At 40.3% G+C, this 19,975-nt stretch overlaps 1 long non-coding RNA gene across 1 annotated transcript; it reads left to right on the forward strand.

The window, feature by feature from the left end:
- Positions 1–2,273: 2,273 nt before the first annotated feature.
- Positions 2,274–3,348, forward strand: LOC122003985. Its single transcript, XR_006118182.1, has 3 exons — positions 2,274–2,932; positions 3,082–3,200; positions 3,288–3,348. It is a non-coding gene; the product is annotated as an uncharacterized LOC122003985 (long non-coding RNA).
- The last annotated feature ends 16,627 nt before the right edge of the window (positions 3,349–19,975 follow it).

Genomic DNA, 19,975 nt, shown 5'->3' on the forward strand with positions numbered 1-19,975 from the left:
GCTCCGATTTTGGTTTTACCTTCTGGAGAGGACGGATATGTCCTCTACATCGACACAACTATTCAGGGTTTGAGCACTGTTCTGATGCAGCACGATAGAGTAGTCTCCTATGCTTCTCGACAGTTGTAGGAGCATGAGTAGAACTACCCAGTATATGACTTGTGGCTGGCCGTCATTATTTTGTGCCTTGAAGATTTGGCAGCCTTATCTATACGGTGTTACATTTGAGATTCTCACGGACCATAAGAGTCTCAAATATTTGTTCACTTAGAAAGGAATCTAATCTCCGACAGGGAAGATGGATGGAGTTCCTGAAGGATTCTGATTGTACCATTAGCTATCATTTGGGGAAAAGCTAATGTGGTTGTCGTTGTACTTAGACGGAAGTCTAAAGGGGCTTTAGCTTGCCACCGAGTTGTGGTCACAGACTTGATTCAAGGTTTCTCCGATTTGGGCCTTGAGGGGTAAGGACAGACAGAGCAGGGTACTCTGGTTACCATGGTTGCTCAGTCGTTGATCAGGACGAGGATCCGAGAGCCCTTGGCTGCTGATCAGTATTTGCAGTTTACTTGTAGCTAGATAGCTTCCGGGCAGCAGACCGAGTTCACACGAGACGAGGAGGGTGTTATACACTTTCGAGACAGATTTTGTGTATTTCAGTCTCATCCGGTCTTATAGAAGTTACTTCCGGAGGCTCATCGCTTATGATTTGCTGTCCACCCAGGCGGTAACCGTATGTACCAAGATTTGAGGTGTTTCTATTGGTGGAACGACATGAAGGGAGACATCGCGGATTTTGTAGCTAAATGTCTTGTCTGTCAGCAGGTGAAGGCCGAGCACCAGAGACCTGTCGGTTTATTTCAGCGGATTCCTATTCCCGAGTGGAAATGAGAACATATTACCATGGACTTTGTGGTGGGTTTGCCTAGGACACGACGAGGCCATGACGCGATTTGGGTACTCGTTGATCGATTAACCAAATCCGCACACTTCTTAGCGATCCGGAAGACTGATTTCCCTGGATCGATTGGCAGATCTGTATTGCCGGGAGATCATCAGATTACATGGTGTCCTTTTGACTATTATTTCGGATAGAGATCCCCGGTTCACGTCTCGTTTCTAGCAGAGTTTGCAGCAGGCCTTGGGCACTGAGCTCTGTTTCAGTACAGCTTCACATCCGCAGATAGATGGACAGTCAGAACGGACCATTCAGACTCTAGAGAATTTGCTGAGATCGTGTGTATTGGATTTCGGAGGCAGTTGGGAGGACCATCTGCCATTGGTAGAGTTCGCCTACAACGACAGTTTTCTTTCGGCTATCCGGATGACACCGCTTGAAGCGTTGTATGGTAGGTTTTATCGTACACCCACCCTTTGGGATGAGGTTGGGGAGGCCCAGTTGTTGGGACCTCATAGAGCTCAGCAGAACGAAGAGTTGGTCCGTATTATCAGACGGAGAATATTAGAGGCGCAGGATCGCCAGAAGTGTTATGTTGATCGGAGACGCAGACCCCTAGCGTTCTCTATTGGCGATCATGTATTTCTGCGAGATTCACCCACGAAAGGAGTAAAGAGATTTGGCCCCGAGGTAAGCTAGCTCCGCGATACATTGGACCTTTCCATATCTTGGAGAGGATTGGAGCGGTAGCTTATCGTCTGACACTACCATCGTTCCTGTCAGGTGTTCACGACGTATTCCATGTGTCTATGCTGAGGAGGTATATATCCGACTCGACAGATTTGTTGACAGATATCTCAGTTCCTATTCAGCCTGACGTCACCTACGAGGAGGTTCCGGTACGGATTCTAGACCGGGAAGAGAGTCAGTTGCGGAACAAGACTATCCGATTGGTTAAAGTCGGATGACAGTATCATTTGGACGAGGAGGTTACTTGGGAGCTCGAGGATACTATCCGAGCTCGATACCCCATTTTTCATTTGGGTATGTGATTTTATTTACCGTTCAGCATTTATACTCGTTACTTGTTGTTAGTATTTGCTGAAGGTAGATAACGAAATTTGGGGACCAAATTTTTATTAGTGGGGGAGAATATAAAATACCGAAAATAGGCGAATATTAATAAGGGAATTTTTCGGAATTTTTGGAAATTTTCCGGGAATTTTTCGGAGCTCGTACGGACGAGTTAACGGGGATAAAAACGGGGTCTGGGAAAGCCTATTCAGGCTACCCCTTTAAGCGAGGAAATGTTTATATTTACATTTCCTTTTCTTTTATTTCTTTTTTATTTTCTTTATTCCTCCGTTTTATTTTTTTCCCCGAATCTGTGAGTGCCTCTCCCTCGCGCACTCGAGCCGCCTTGCCCGGCGCCTCTCCAGCGAGCCCTAGCGCCTCTCCAGCGAGCCCTAGCGCCGACCACCGGAAGCCTCTACCTTCCTTCCCCTCTGATCTGCGTGCCGATCGCCACTGCCGCCGGTGACGCAAGGAGCAGCGCCGGTCATCTTCCTCTCTTCTCCCGATCGCGCCACTTTTCCTCGCCGGTACTCAAGCCGCCGCTGTGCCCTAGGTCTTTGCCGCCGGCCACCGCGAGTTCTAGCTGTCTTCACGGCTGTACTCCCCTCTTCTGCCCTGTGCCCTAGCCGTGAGCCACCCGAGCACCGCCGCACCTCTGCCCTAGGTGACGGCCAAAGGAGGAGAGGACCGTGCCCTAGTTGGGTTCACAGCCGCCGCCGCTCCTCTGCCCTAGCCTCAGCCGACGCCCCACTCCGATGCCGACAGCCACCACCAAGCCCATTTTCCCCTTCTGATTCTTCACTACCGGTCGTGGTTGCTGCTCTCCTCTAGGACAGTCACTGGAATTGGAGTTCTCTCCAACCACTGATCTTCTTCTTCGGGTCGTGGACAGAAGCAGAGCATTCAAGTCGTTCCTGTGGTCCCGTTTTGTTGTACCGTGCCCTAGCAGTGGTTAAAGTGGTAAGGGAGATTATTTTACTGCTGGATTTCAGTTGTGATTTGTGCATCTCATCTCAGTATTGTGATGATTGGGTGTGGGATTGCTAATTTAGAGTTTATGGTTTGGTTGGGCAGTAATTTCTCTTAGTGTTGACCACTGTTATCGACAGGAGGATGTTTCGGTCGCGAGGCAACTGTAGAGTCCTCAGATTTGGGAGGGACAGTGATTTCATCTACGCTGGCAGAGAGTTATACCAGCTATACGTCATTGGTGGAGCCATCAATTCTGGTGAGTGGTTAGCATTGATAAATGTGTAGTCTAATCTAATGGATTATAGACTTAGTTTATGTGTTCTTGGATTAAATTGATGTGAAGGATTTGAGTTGGATGCGATCTCTTGGACTTGTTGAGGACGGTTGATACGACATGCGTATGAAGGCGGGTACCTCTTGACTTATCTTTTATGATATTGTCATTTGGATATGCATAGTATTTTATAACTACAAGCAATGAACATGTTTGTCTTTGGTATGTCACTGTTTGATATCCATAGCATGTTAGGTTTATCGCTTGTGACGTATCCGTGCTTATATCATGTGATTTATTGCCATGAGTACTGTATTACCATGAGTATCTTAGTTTCTAGAATAAGTGACATACCATGTTTTACTGAGGTTAGGACTAGGTTCTGGACTTTTGGTTTCAGTCATATGTATCGAGATTATCTGATACTTAGGTTTTATGCCATTACTGGCTTGTGTACCTCTATTTGTATATCATATATGATACGTGTACCTAGACCTTGATTCTTGATATGTGCATATTGTTGGTACATATGTTATGGAGGGAGATATGTTTAGGATCTAGGTTGCTATACCAGAGGACCCAGATGCCCTAGATCCGGATTGACCTCATCGACATCGTGGTACCCATATTATGTATATATGGATTTTTTACTTGATCGGGATGTTCCATACTTATTATGTTCGGGACATAGGTTTTGATATTCTATCCGACCTGTATTCTAGATTTTGTATGTGACCATCGCTTACACAGACCCATTTGTATATATGGATATGGTTATGTTGATCGAGTTTTGTTACGATAGTGACATGCATCACGATCAGATTGCAGGCGATTATCGGCTCCACTGGTTGAGCCCATCGCCGATTATACTTCGCACACACCCCCACTCATGGTTTAGTGGTATATCGAGGTGTGTGGCGGTTCACTGTTTGACTCGTTGTCCGAGGACTCGGCATGGTAGTGCGCAGTTCCGCCTGTTTGCTCGGTCACGCATTTAGTGTAGCAGAGTAGCCGTGCAGGGTGGACTCGCTCGCTGGTCAGTGACTCACGGTGGCCAGAGATACCTCCCGTCATTGCACTGTGAGTTGAGGCATTGAGCTCCCCATTTATGATTTGGGGTCACAGGAGAGTACTCCGGATCCCGTCCACCACCACCATCGTGAGGCAATGACGACAGAGTGCACTGTTGTCATATTCACCCACCCTTGGTCTCGCCATTGTGTGAGAGGATGGTCGTCGGCCGTGACAGACGCATCATTAAGATCATACATCGATGTATTTATATTATTGTGATTGTGTTTCTGCGTTTGTCACGATTTTGGTTGGATCATACCTTTGACCGCATCGTGATTATTGACACTTCGGTTTGCGACGTTTTATGCGATAGAGTTCCCGTGAGTACACTTCCCGGTTACACCTTCGCCAGATATTCCTATATATGATTAGGAAGTAATTCCATGTTTATTCTTTATTAGATATATCTTACTACTCACGTCCATTGTATTCACCGAGTTGTTGAACTCACCCGACACTATCTTTTCGTGTACCGTGTTATTTATGGTGTCGCTTGAGCATCTCTTCTTGGTCCCCACGTCACATCGAAGACTTATCGGTTTCACGATGTTTTGTTTGTTTTATGTATGAGTTGTTTAGCTCGGTTTTGTTTTTTTTGGAGTGTTGATGTTGTTATGTGGTATTTTGATTTGTTATTGGTGTGTAGCGCCAAATTTACCAGCGGTTTTGTGTTTTGGTTTAGGTGAGTGCAAGTGGGCTGCTTTATTTTTAACTACGTGGTTGTGTCAGCCAGAGGCTGAATTTGATATTATCTGCGTGGTGTTTGTTTTCTTTTATTGTTATTATTCCAGCCGCATGTGGCTGAGGTATATAGTACTTGTAGAAAAGTTTCAGATTGTCCGCCGTACAGGGGAGATGCTGCCGAAATTTCTTCGGACAGAGACTCCTCCGGGGCGTGACACCTTTGATGTTTTAGGACACATTTCTTTAGATAAAAGTACTCCAAGCCTAAAGGTAAGAAACCTTTCTTGGAGTTTTGCATGATAAAACAAGCTAGGATAGTATCGATGTATAAAGCTTGGGATAAGGACAACATTCTTTTCTTGCGATCCCTTATTACTTTGATCCCAAGAATATGCTCACATTCTCCCAAGTCCTTCATATCAAACTGCTTGGACAACCATACACTTACGTCTGACAATACTTTGACATTATTACCAATGAGCAAAATATCATCTACGTATAGTACAAGAAATACCACCACGTTTCCGTCACTCTTTTTATATACACAAGACTCATCCAGACACTGAATGAATCCATAAGACTAGATTACTTCATTAAATCGGATGTTCCAAGATCTTGAAGCTTTCTTCAGTCCATAAATGGACCGTTTGAGCTTACAAACAAGATGCTCTTTGCCCTTTGCAATGAACCCCTCTGGTTGCTTCATATGGATGTTTTCTTCAAAACTTCCGTTAAGGAAAATTGTCTTGACATCCATTTTCCAAATCTCATAATCCATATGAGCAGCAATAGATAAAAGAATCCAGATAGACTTAAGCATGGCTACCGGTGAAAAAGTTTCCTCATAATCGATTCCCTTATTTTGAATATACCCTTTTACAACAAGCCTTACTTTGAAGGTTTCTACCTTCCCGTCTGTCCCTCTTTTTTTTTTGTAGACTCATTTACATCCAATGGCTTTTATACCATTTGGTGGCTTTACAAGCTCCCAGACCTGATTAGAATACATAGATTCTATTTCAGAGTTCATTGTACTTTGCCAAGATGCTGCATCTTTATCTTAGATTGTCTCATCATATGACCGGGGATCAGGTTCATGTTCACCAGGGATCAAGTCCGAAAAATCTCCCAAAAATATGAATCTATCAGGTTGCCTAATAATCCTCCCACTACGACGAGGCACTACTTGTAATTGTGCATCATTTGTGACACGTGTTGCAGTTTCTTATGGTATCTCATCTTGTACAGTTGGTACTAAATTAGACGTATCTTCTCTAATTTCCTCAAGAACAATTTTATTCATGGGCTTGTGGTTCATTACATAGTCTTCTTCTAAAAATCGGGCATTGGCGCTAACAATGACCTTCTAATCTTTAGGACTATAAAATAAATCACCTTTCGTTCCTTTAGGATAACCCACAAACAAGCGAACTTCTGTACATGATTTCAACTTATCAGTGTCTCCCTTCAGCACATGTGTTGGACTACCCCAAATTTGAATATGTTTCAGACTAGGTTTACGCCCATTCTACAATTCTGTGGGAGTAGAGGGTACTGACTTAGAAGGTACCAAGTTCAGAATGTGCACTGTCATTTCCAGGGCATATCCCCAAAATGAACTTGGTAATTCTGAATAACTCATCATTGATCTAACCATTTCCATAAGAGTCATATTCCTTCGTTCTGCCACACCATTCTGTTGGGGTGTACCAGGTGCAGACAGTTGGGATTGAATCCCGACCTCTGATAAGTAATCCCTAAACTATCTCAAGAGGTACTCGCCACCACAATCAGACCGTAGTGTCTGTTGGATCGAAAGCGCTAGAGGGGGGGGGGGGTGAATAGCGCTCGTGGCTATTTCGTTCGATTCGTAAAACTATCGGAGTGAAACACACAGCCGAATTAAGTAAGAAAAACAAAGCAAACACAGAGGGACACAGTTGTTTACTTGGTTCCGAGCCTGTGGTGACTCCTACTCCAAGGCCCGCGGTCGTTGACCGCTTTCGGTGGGCAACAACTATAAGCTCGAAAGAATGTTACAAGATTATTACAATTTAGAACTATAAAAGAAAAAACTACCGACAGTAAGAATATCATAATCTGGAGTTCCGGGTCATCGGTATGTCGTCACAACACTTCGGGATGAACTCGTTAGCAGTTGAATGTAGAAGAATCGCTTGTGTATTGTTATTCAAAGCTGCTGCTCGAAGTCCCCTTTTAAACAGTGCTGGAGACGCCTCCAAGCCCGTCCGAGGCACCTCCAAGCCGCCGAGTCGCACGTGTGGATCAGCTTGATCTGGTCACACCTTATCCCACTGAAGGCGCCTCCAAGCTGCTCCAAGGTGCCTCCAACGCCTGGTCCAAGGCGCCTCCAGTGACCTCCGAGGTGCCTCCAGCGTCTCTGGACAGCTGGCTTCGGCTAGCACCCGAGGCGCCTCCAAGCCCCATGGAGGTGCCTCGGACACTATTCATCCGAGGTCCAAGTTGCTCCTTTGTTCCTGCAAATTGTGTTAGTCCCAAACACAAACCCTGCAAAACAAAGTTAGCACATAAACAGTATGATAGATATACTTGACAGTCGTCGGACTGTCTGAGTCTGACTTCGGATTTCCCACCGGAAACCCTAGGTCGACCCGACGCCTACTGTTCCCTCTGCGGGGAACTCTCCCTCACCTACTCCTCTCAGGAGATTTACCTGATGCCAGTGCGATCCTCCAGATCGACTGGACTTTTGCTCAGCGTTCGAAGCTTCCGGACTTTCTGTACAGTGACCCGGTCGTTTTCCTAGGTTCACCAACATTTCCACCTAGGGTTACCCCCCCTAGGACTTTTGCCTGAAGCTCTCGACCCGCCAAGACTTTTCACATAGGGTTACCACCCCCTATGACCTAGGGTTACCACCCCCTAGGATTTTCCACCTGCCTAACCGCAGCTAGGACTTTCCTGAAACACTCAGTTAAGTGCATTAGATCACCAAACAACTTAACTTTGAATTTCTTTGCCATTATCAAAACAACGGTCGATCGTCGGATGCTTCCCGCACCAACAATCTCCCCCTTTTTGATTATGACAACTGAAATTCAAAGCTAAGTAAAATAGACGCATAATGTTTAAGTAAGCAAGCTTAATAAATTAGAATGCAAGCATGGTTAAGCTAAAACTTAAACTTGGTCAGGCTCCCCCTTAATAAAGGCTTTCTTTAAATTTCTTTATAAGATTAACCTTTCTTTTGAATTTCCCTACTCTCCCCCTTTGCCATTCATCAAAAAATAGGCACGTTTGAAAAAAAAATCTAAACTTTTTTTTTTTTTTGAAAAAGGTAAGAAAAATTCTTAACTTTCCTGTAAAAAATGTCTAAGTAAAACTTTATCAATTAATTTTGCTAGAGAAAGATTATTCTTTTGTAGCATAGCAAAAGCAGTTTTAGTTTTAGACATTTTAGTTTAAATTTTGAAATCTTAGGCTTTTAAGGAGGAAAAGATATTTTGGTAACACTTAGCGTTTTATGATTAATATCTTTAGCTAAGTGAAATCAAGGTCTAATTTTTTCCTTTTCAACTGAGTTTTAAAAAAAACTAATAAAAAGTTGACTTGAAATGTAGCTTTTAGCCAGTTTTGAAACCTAGTTGAATTCTCTGAAAGACATGATTTTGAAAGTTGTAGCTAAATTTTTAAATCTGTTTAGAAAAATGCTTAGCAAAACTTTCAAAATACTTAGTTAAGGGAAAGTGTGTTTTGTAGAGATTTGAAAGACTTAGATTTAAAAGAAGCTTAAAAAAAAGAAAAAGCTTTTGAAAGTTTAAAATTTTTGATAACTTAGTTAACTTTGAAAGGATTTTTCTTTTGGACAAATAATCAATTTTAAACTTTTGAAGGCAAGGGAGGAGCTTAAATCCTTAATGTCCAAGCATGAGTTGAGTTAGACTGATTGTAAATTAGCTGATTTTTCTTTGAATAAGGTATTAGAGCCCTAATATTCATGCCTGAGTGAACAAAAAGGTTTAAAAATCAGGCATGCAGGTTCGTGGCCACATGTCTAACCGTTTAGCTACTAGCTGATTACCTAGAGGGCAACAGCTTTCACTTGGTTAGTCAAGTTAAGTTAATAGTTCCAGTTAGATTTGACTAGGGCTGGATGACTTAATTTGATTACTGTTAATTAGGTGTTTAACGCCCAGACTCATATTGATGCACAAATATAAGCATTCTTGAGTCCAGGCTGTACCCTATGCATCTCACGCCGTTCTATGTTTTTCAAACGCAAGCAAGGTAAACCTAGGTGTTTGTGAGATGCTCTGGCTGAATTCTAGGGGAGCATGATTTCTAAAGTAGAGCTTAGGCTAATTCCATATTTTGAAAATCTAGTACAATGGAATTTTGAAAACAATATTTTCCTAGAATTTTAAAACAAGTAAAACATTTCAGAGAGAAGGTAGGAAACTGATTTGAAAATCAATACATATTCTACCCAGCACATCCCTATTTGCCTTCTTAGTGCAATGAACTCAAGTTTAGGTAATGATTTTGTGAAAATGTTAGCTAGGTTTGATTTGTCTGTAAATTTTCCTAAGTAGTCTTTAGTGTTTAAAATATGAACTTTACATCCAAATACTTTTAAGTAGTTTAAGTTAGGAATTTTATTATAATATATTTCATAAGGGGTTTTATTATAAAGTTTGTTGATTAGAATTCGATTTTGAATATAGTTTGCCGTATTTATTGCTTCAGCCCAAAATTGATGATTTAGATTATATTCATTTAGCATGGTTCTAGCGGCTTCTTGTAAGGTTCTATTTTTCCATTCTACTAGCCCGTTCTGTTGGGGGGTTCTAGGGCATGAAAATTCGTGTTTGTATCCGTTGATTTTACAGAATTGGATAAATCTATGATTTTCAAATTCCCCCCCATGATCACTTCTAATCCTTTTAATTTTAGTATCTTTTTCATTTTCTGTTAATTTACAAAAATTACTAAAGACTTCAAAGGTTTCATCTTTTGATTTTAGAAATTTTACCCAGGTGAACCTGGAGTAGTCATCAATTATAACTAAGCAATACTGGTTCTTGCTTAGTTACTTGGCTCTATGTGAATCAAACAGGTCTAGATGAAGGAGCTCAAGTAAAGAGTTAGTTCTATCTAGATTGGTTGACTTGTGGGTTGACTTGGTTTGTTTTCCTTGTTGACAGGGATGACAAATTGTGTTTTCTAGGTTTCTTAATTTGGGCAATCCTCTAACTAAGCCGTTTTGACTCATTTTCGAAATAAGTATAATGTGAGTGTGACCCAGTCTTCTGTGCCACAAGTTGGTTTCCTCTTGTTGTGTCAAGAGACACTTTATTGAGGGTAGGTCAACTGTATAGATATTATTTTTCCTAAGTCCTTTAAGTCTGATTTCGGGGTTGTCGACATTTTCAATTAAGCACCCAGAATTATCAAAGGTAACTAAGTATCCACTATCACATAATTGGCTAATACTCAATAGATTAAAATTGAAATTTTCAACTAATAGAACTTTTTGAATGACAAAATTGGAGTTAAGTTCGATATTACCTCGTCCGATTACCTTAAGTTTGCTGTCATTGCCGAACGCAACTGACCCTAGGTTCTTCAATTTGAGCTTAGTGAATTTCAACCTATCTCCAGTCATATGTTTGGAGCATCCACTATCTATCATCCATTGATCCATTTCCTACACATAAAGTAGTTGATTTGGATTCTTTTAATGGATTAAAAGATAGTTTGATTGAATTAAGCTCTCTATATTTTCAATTTACCCGCATTAGGTTTTCAATAGTTCTTAGGTTAGTTAATTTGAAAAGTATTTTAAGTTGATAATTTTAGAAAAATGATTTAAGTTAATTTCATTTAAAAAAATTTAAGTTAATTAATTTTAGACAGTTAATTAGTTTTAGAAAAATAATTTAAGTTAATTAATTTTAGAAAAATAATTTAAGTTGATTAAATTTTTGAAAAAATAATTTTAAGTTAGTTGGTTTTAGAAAAATAATTTAAGTTAATTAATTTTAGAAGAATACTTTAAGTTAATTAAATTTTTGAAAAAATAATTTTAGTTAATTAATTTTAGAAAAATAATTTAAGTTAATTAAATTTTTGAAGAATACTTTAAGTTAATTAATTTTTTGAAAAAAAAATTTAAGTTAATTAATTTTAGAAAAATAATTTAAGTTAATTAATTTTAGAAAAATAATTTAAGTTAATTGATTTTTGAAAAGTAATTTAAGTTAATTAATTTTGGAGAAATAATTTAATTAAAAATTAATATTAATTACGAATTTAATTTTTAGTTTGAATTAACTTTAATTGAATTAATTTTAATTTATGAATTTAAGTTTGAATTTGAATTAATTTGAATTACAAATTTAATTTTGAATTTGAATTAATTTTAATTACGAATTTAATTTTTAATTTGAATTAACTTTAATTGAATTAATTTTAATTTAATTTATATTCCTTAGTCATCTCACCCAATCTAAATTTTCAATCAGGGAATCCTATAATTTTTGTGAGATGAATTAGATTCAATTTTAGGGTTTGATTTAACTTTTTGTTAGATTCAGGTTTACCTTTGGGTTCAACAAGTAGGCGTTCTTCGGATAAACTTCTGGGCTATGGTGAGTCACAAGGACCTCATTAAAGTAACCATGCCTTCGAGGTTTTCCAAATAGTCCTACCCATTTAACTTATTACAAAACCTTGGTCTAACTAGTTAGGATCCATAAAGGGTAGCTTCGGTCAGTTCCACTTAGCCAAATGCACCAGGTCGAAGCCATATCTTCCTAGACATGCGATGACTAAGTTTCCCCAACGTACTATCATCCAATACTTCATCAGTACCGTGGGTCAAGTTAAACCTAGCCCATTTTAATCTATCCTTAATTACCCTGCCGGGTGGTCTACTCTTGGTTACCCTTATTGGGTGGATTAAGTTCAGAGGTGCCAGCTATTCTGGAGCCTTCCTTTGGATTTTAATTTGATTTAATTTGATTTTGACTTAATTTAATTCAAATTTTAAGTTTACTTAATTTTAATTTTAATTTTAATTTTAATTTAATTAATTTAGTTTTATTTTTATCATTTTTCTTCTAGCTCCCCGTGGATCATAGCCTCGATATGGTCTATCGAGGTAGTGTATTTGATCTTTAGGGACCTAATATTGACCAAGTCCAACTTGATTAACCAGGTTGGACTTGGGAACCCATGCTTGGACTGTTTTATTACTTTGTCTATTTGTTCTTTGTATAAGTGATAAATATGACTTATATTTCTTTTTCGATTTGAATCCTAGTCCAGTTCTATTGTAGATTGCCCTTTGTGTTCCAAGAATTAGGTCAAGGTTCTTGGAACCCAAATAGAATCATTCTAATGTTTTCTCCAGATCCTTGACCTGAGTTTTCAAGCTGAAATTCTCTTCCTCAAGTTTTTGGGCTTGAGTCGAGTTTCCAGTCTAAGCTGGTTCAGTCAAAGATTTGGAGTTAGTCACTTCTTTAAGGACAGCTACTTCCTTTAGAAGTGACTTAATTCTAAGGTTAGACTTAGCTAGTTTTTGTAATAAGTAATTGACTAGATTGTTTAGTCGAGGGATACTTACAGAGGGATCGGGCCCTTCGGAAACGGATACAGATCCGTGGCTTCTTTCCGATTCTACTTCCGACTCGCTCTCGCTCTCGGACAGATCGATCTGGTCCCGGGCCATCAGGGCAAGAAGGCTCGTCTGTTCGAGCTCGTCGTCGGTATCCTCTTCTGAAGATTCTTCAAAGGTTGCTCTTAGCACCTTCTTCTTCCTCTGCTTCTTGGCATCCTTCTGATTGGGGCAGGTGGCCTTGATGTGCCCCTTCTGGTTGCACCCATAACAGATCACCTCAAATTTGACCTTTGAGCTGGGTTGAACCTCCTTTGATTGTACGACTTTCTTTAGGTCTCTCATGTTGAAACCCTTCTTCTTCTTGTAGAGTTTCTTCACAAGATTTACTAGTTCGGTTGTCAACTCATCGTCTTCATCGTCTGAGTCAGGTTCGACTTCCAATTCTAGTTCAGTTCTTCGTCGTGATTTTGGTTCTCATGTTCGACTGGTACCTGCAACCAAAGCAACCCCCTTCTCGGTTGGCTGTGTATTAGTCTGTTCATGCAATTCAAACTCACAAAATAGCTCATCTAATTTAATAGAAGATAGATCCTTGGAGACTTTGTAGGCATCTACCATTGATGCCCACAATGTACTCCTTGGAAACGAGTTTAGTGCATACCTTATGATGTCTCGATTCTCGACTTTCTGCCCGATTGCATGGAGGGCGTTGAGAACGTCTTGTATGCGTGCGTGGAGTTGACTTGCCGTCTCTCCTTCCTGCATTTTTAGATTATACAGTTTATTGAATAGCAGATCTCTTTTACTAACCTTGGTGTCGGAGGTGCCCTCGTGGAGTTTGATCAGCTTCTCCCAAAGCTCTTTTGCGTTGGAGAAAGGTCTGACTCTGTTGAGCTCCTCCTTGGTCAGTCCACACTGGAGGGTGCAGGTCGCTCTGGCATCAGCTTCCACCTTCTTGATTAGAGTCGGTTCCTATTTTTCGCAGGGTGTCGGCTTGCCGTCTTCGTCGGTTGGCAGTTGTATTCCAATCTTGATAATCATCCAGGTATCAAACTGGATCTTCAAGTAAGTTTCCATTCGTCCCTTCCAGTACCCGAAGTCTTCTCCGGAGAAGAGTGGGGGACGAACGGTGCTGAACCCCTCTTGTTGGGCCATTTGTTAAATATGCAAACAAAGAAATAACAAAAATGTCCCAAGACTATGTCTTGGATTAGCAGTGCGGGAAATAAAGTTAAGAAATAGCGGACTCGAGTGGTGTTGCACCAGTCTCGAGCAAAAACCGATTCGAAAAAAATAATTAGAATATAGCTATTAAGCTAATTCTAATTGACTCCGTAAAACTGAAAATACCACGAAAAATTACGTGATTGGTGGTTGCATCAGATCAACGCGACCCCGCTCTGATACCAATTGTTAGATCGAAAGTGCTAGAGGGGGGGTGAATAGCGCTCATGGCTATTTCGTTCGATTTGTAAAACTATCGGAGTGAAACACGCAGCGGAATTAAGTAAGAAAAATAAAGCAAACACAGAGGGACACATTTGTTTACTTGGTTCGGAGCCTGTGACGACTCCTACTCCAAGGCCCGTGATCGTTGACTACTTTCGGTGGGCAACAACTATAAGCTCGAAAGAATGTTACAAGATTATTACAATTTAGAACTATAAAAGAAAACACTACCGACAGTAAGAATATCACAATCTGGAGTTCCAGGTCGTCGGTATGTCATCACAACACTTCGGGATGAACTCGTTAGCAGTTGAATGTAGAAGAATCGCTTGTGTATTGTTATTCAAAGCTGCTGCTTGAAGTCCCCTTTTAAACAGTGCTGGAGACGTCTCCAAGCCCGTCCGAGGCACCTCCAAGCCGCCGAGTCGCACGCGTGGATCAGCTTGATCTGGTCACACCTTATCCCACTGAAGGCGCCTCCAAGTTGCTCCAAGGCGCCTCCAATGCCTGGTCCAAGGCGCCTCCAGCGTCTCTGGACAACTGGCTTCGGCTAGCACCCGAGGCGCCTCCAAGCCCCATGGAGGCACCTCGGACACTGTTCATCCGAGGTCTAAGTTGCTCCTTTGTTCCTGTAAATTATGTTAGTCCCAAACACAAACCCTGCAAAACAAAGTTAGCACATAAACAGTATGATAGATATACTTGACAGTCGTCGGACTGTCCGAGTCTGACTTCGGATTTTCCACCGGAAACCCTAGGTCGACCCGACGCCTACTATTCCCTCTACGGGGAACTCGCCCTCACTTACTCCTCTCAGGAGATTTACCTGATGCCAGTGTGATCCTCCAGATCGACTGGACTTTTGCTCAGCGTTCGAAGCTTCCGGACTTTCTGTTGGACTTCCGCTTCCCGGCTGGTCCAGTCTTTCACCTGGTTCATGACACCAGGAATTTCCACCTAGGGTTACCCCCCTAGGACTTTTGCCTGAAGCTCTCGACCTGCCAAGACTTTCCGCATAGGGATACCACCCCCTATGACCTAGGGTTACCACCCCCTAGGGTTTTCCACCTGCCTAACCGCAGCTAGGACTTTCCTGAAACACTCGGTTAAGTGCATTAGATCACCAAACAACTTAACTTTGAATTCCTTTGCCATTATCAAAACAATGGTCGATCGTCGGATGCTTCCCGCACCAACAGTGTCTTGATACTTTTACCATGACGTTTCTCCACATCAACCTTGTACTCTTTAAACTTATCAAAGCACTCAGACTTGCAGCGCATTAAGTAAATGTATCCGTATCCCGAATAGTTGTTTATAAAAGAGATAAAATATTCGAAACCACCTCTTGCCTGGATAGGTCCACACAAATTAGAATGAACCAATTCTAACACATCTTTGGCTCTATACCCCCTTAGTCTTAAAAGGTCTCTTGGTCATTTTTTCTTCCAAGCAAGATTAGTAGGTTGGAAAGTTTTCCACCACCAATGAACCCAAAGGTCCATCGGCTATTAACCTTTGAATCCTACTCAAGTTAATATAACTTAGCCTTAGATGCCAAAGATATGTTTGGTTCATTTCCGAAGGATGCTTTCTCTTATTAGAATTAGAAGATGTGTTATTAATTTTCATTTGTTGCATTGTGTGAGTTGTTGGATTTAGATTATACAAATTGCCAACCAATGTACAAGAACATATAACTACTCTATTTTTCTTGACAACTACTTTGTTATCAAAAGAAACAGAATATCCATCCTTAAATAGTTTAGAAACTGAAATCAAATTCTTTCTAAAACTTGGTACATAAAGGTAATTTCTTAAAATCAATGTTTTATTCCTATCAAAAGATAAATAAACATCTCCCATTGCAACAGCTGCTACTTTCATAGCATTGCCCATGTAAACGGTGATTTCCCCTTCATGTAGTTGTTGGGTTTCCTGGAACCCCTGTAATGAATTACAGATATGATCAGTGGCTCCCGTATCTACACACCAGGTACCGGTAGATAACACCACTAAACATGTTTCAACAACTAATGAATAAGATACACCTTTATTGTTCTCATTTTTGAGAGGACAGTCCACCTTAGTGTCCAAGTTTTGTTTCCAATCATTATAATTGGGACTAGTAAGTCTATTCTCTAATATAATAGTAGGAGGTTTGAAGGTCATTTGAAATTCTAAGAATCACAAAATATTTGGTTAATACTTTAGAATTTAAAATAATATTGATTCCTCAAACAATATCATTTAAATTCACCAACACCTCAAACATCGTGAATTTTATATGCCACGATAGTGTGGATGTATACAAATTCGAACATTTGTAAGAGGGTGTTTTACCCATTAATTTTATTATCTTGTCAACCTAACTTTATGACAAATAAAACTAATAGTTGATTTTTCTTCGGTCACATAAATAATAACAGTGACTTCGATGGGGAGGATACTATTAAATGCGCCTAAGTGTATACCATTACTTGATACTAAGTTCATTAAATATGATTGTGCCCTTTCAGATGGAGAAGATCACACGCTCCTAAATAATTTCCTATAATCATGCATTAAGGAAGTTTGATCTAGTGATCCGCAAACAAACTCATCTGATGTGGAGGAAAGCACTCAGAGCCAACACGCAAGTTTGAATGCATCACTTACAAACCAGTAATGGAGACCGTGGAATTTAATTAATTCCTCTCCCACTTAGTTATTTAGAAACGGGGAATTTTAGCATGCACACAAGCACACAAACACAGCATAAAGGCAATAAATATGAAAACTAATTTTCCAACTATTATGGCCTCATCAAATGCTGTCCTCCGTATGCCACCAACCCTAGCTGCCGCCAAAGGGTTTACGTCATCGCGTCCATCATGCTTCCTTTTCCGCTGCGCCTCTAGTCCTCAAATAGCACCACGCCTCGCAATGATACAATCCACAACAAAAATAAAATTTTACATTTATCGATCCTATATTCCATGAAGGAATGTACATGTAATCTAAATCGAACAGAATGTAAAATCCTAATAACTAATACAGCTCCTGTTGTATTTAATAATTACAATCATGCACACACATAAAATACCCTCGACATGTCTAAGGGTCCAATCACATACAAACACAATATAGCCATAATAGTTGGATCTAGGATGCCTGCAACCACAAAGTTAATCTATTTGCACATCCTACTATTATCCCACCTAAATATGTTTACAAAAAGTGCATAATTTAACTGAAAACCAAACACACAGAGGCATAAACCTAGCTCTGATACCAATTGTTGGTTGCTACTCGGAACACCGTTCTATTTCCCCTGTACAAAAATTTGTACAAACACAGAACTTAACCTAGCTACCCATATGCTCGACTGAAGTTAGACTTGGATTGCAAATGATGCTTAACATTATTAATCCAAATTGCTCTTTAGAAGTTAAAATTGGATTGGAAACTATACTTAACATTTTTACTCCAAGTTTAACCTATGTGTTCTTCAGAAGTTAAATCATATTTCAGAAGTTAATTAAATATCTATTTCAAAGATTGGCTTCCAGGTTAAACATGGAGAGGCACTAGGCCTTCTTGGTTATGAGATCATCCACCACTTCCTAGACAAAGTCTTTCAAAGAAATTGGATATTTAACTTCTTACAGTAACGCTAGGTTTAACTAAATAAACCTCAATAGAAGCACAAGATCGAAACACGAAATCAAAAACCTAAAAAAACGATAGTCTCTTGTGTTGGTATTTCAGGATCCACACAAAGAAAACAAACTAGTACGCAGCGGGATAATAGACTAGTTGTACCTTTCTTTGTAGACAAAAGACCTCTTGATCTTCTGTTGTATTCCTCTCCTCCTCTTGGACGTCATGTGGGCGATAATCTACCAAGATGAATTCCACCCAAACCACTTCTTTTCCTCCAAGACTCTTGAGCCACCAAGGGATTCCAAAATAGGAAATTTCCTTCTTCTTCTTTTCCTCCAAGCAACCGGCCACCAAGTGCTTCTCTTCTTCTTCTTCTTCTTCCTCTCCAAGCAACCGACCACAAGGATTTTCCAATCCTTGATGCCGCCGGCCCTAAGGAAGCAAAAGAGGAGACAAGAAGAAAGGTGTCGCCGACCCTTATGGGAAAGAAAACAAAGAAAGAAGAAGAAGGGAGAGGGTCGGCCACAAGGAAGAGAGGAGAGGAGGCAAGGCTTAGGTTGTGTATCTCATGAGGCACCCTCTCCTTCTCTTTTATAATCCTTGGTCATGGTAAAAAAGGAAAGTTTTAAACATAATTAAAACTTCCTTATTTGTGGCCTCCCCTTAAAAAATAAAATTTTAACAACAATTAAAATATCTCTTTTCTAAATTTCCTATTGTACATGACAATAAAGTAAAGTTTTAAAATTAATTTCTCTCTTTTAAAACATGTAGACAACTAAAAAGGAAAGATTAATTAAAACTTCTCTTTTTAAATCATGGTTACAAAAAAGGAAAGTTTTATCAAAAATTAAAATTTCTCTTTTAAACATTATAGATAACTACAAATAAGGAAAGATTTTAACAAAATTAAAATCTCTCTTTAATCTTTTGTAGATAGCTATAAAAAGAAAGATTTTAAAATTTTAAAACTCTCTTTTAAAACCATAAGGATGGCTATAAAAAAAATTTTAAATTAAAATTTCTCTTTTAAATCCCTTCATGAATGACTATAAAAGGAAAGATTTTAACAAAAAAAATAAAATCTCCCTTTAGTTCTAATGGTGTGGCCGACCTTATGCTTGGACACCGAGCATGGCTTGGCCGACCACCTCTTGGGCTCCAAGCAAATGCTTGGTTGGCCCCCTTGCTCCAAGCAAGGATGTGTCCGGCCCATTACTTGGGTAAGAAGTGGACTTGGTCACTACAACAAAAATATTAAAAGACAACACCCCAAAGACAACGGCTTTAAGAGAAACCGTTGTAAATTTGCTCAAAGAAAATGGTTTTTGACAAAACCGTTGTCTTTGAACTCCTGATTAAATATAAAAGACAATGGTTTTCTGAAAATTGTTGTCATTGAGCGACTTCCTTTTAAATCAACAACACTTTTTACAACGGTTTTCTAAACCGTTGTCTTTAAGCGCTTTTTTAGGGGCTACGACAATAGTTTTTGATATAATAGTTGTCTTTGACTTTATTCGTTCGCCATTTGCTCCCTTCGTAATTTTGCTTTCCCTCTCTCCGAAAACCTTTTAGCGTCGTGTTTTCTCCCTTAGCATTCCCGAACCCTAATCTATTTTTCTTTCCCTCACCTCGTATGATCTCTTCATGTCATCCTATAACCGTGCGACAAGAAGGGGTGGTGCCTCCACTAGTTCTCCCTCCACGACGGTGTGCTCTCCTACTCCAAGATCGCCCGTCGGATCTTATCGACCGTACCCTCGAGAAGCCGAGTGTGCCTCATCAGAAATTCTAATTCCATGTTCTTCTCCTCCTATTCCCATAGCAGATGTGGCTGTTGGCAACCCTGGATACCTGTACGACTAGTACAACTCAAGGTACGCAAGAATATAAGGTATGTTGGATGCACCTCCGCTAAAGTCCCTGCTGCCGCCCCCACCTCCGCCTTCCTCCTCCAACCCTTCACCTGCGCCTTCAGTTTTTATCTCCATGTCGAGTGTCACTGCCAAGCTTCAGGCTATTCGTGTTGCGCCTCCTCCGTTGTCGTGTCCCTGGACCTAGGAAAGATCCCTCTTCTCGTCTTTCTTATGTGTTATTTGTTTGTTTTTCCGATCTATGTCTCTATAATCTCGAGATCCTCTTTCTGGCTTCCGTCGGTATTTTTTTTTAGGGCATCAGTGAGGAACCCGTTCGCTGCTTAATCGTATCAGTTTTCACTCGGGCATATAATCTTCTCGGTCGATCTGTTGATTGTAGCGAGATGATAGATGTTTTAGGTTCTAGGGCATCCTCAGATCTG

The sequence above is a fragment of the Zingiber officinale genome, chromosome 7B, assembly GCF_018446385.1.
Source record: "Zingiber officinale cultivar Zhangliang chromosome 7B, Zo_v1.1, whole genome shotgun sequence".
NCBI lineage: Eukaryota > Viridiplantae > Streptophyta > Magnoliopsida > Zingiberales > Zingiberaceae > Zingiber > Zingiber officinale.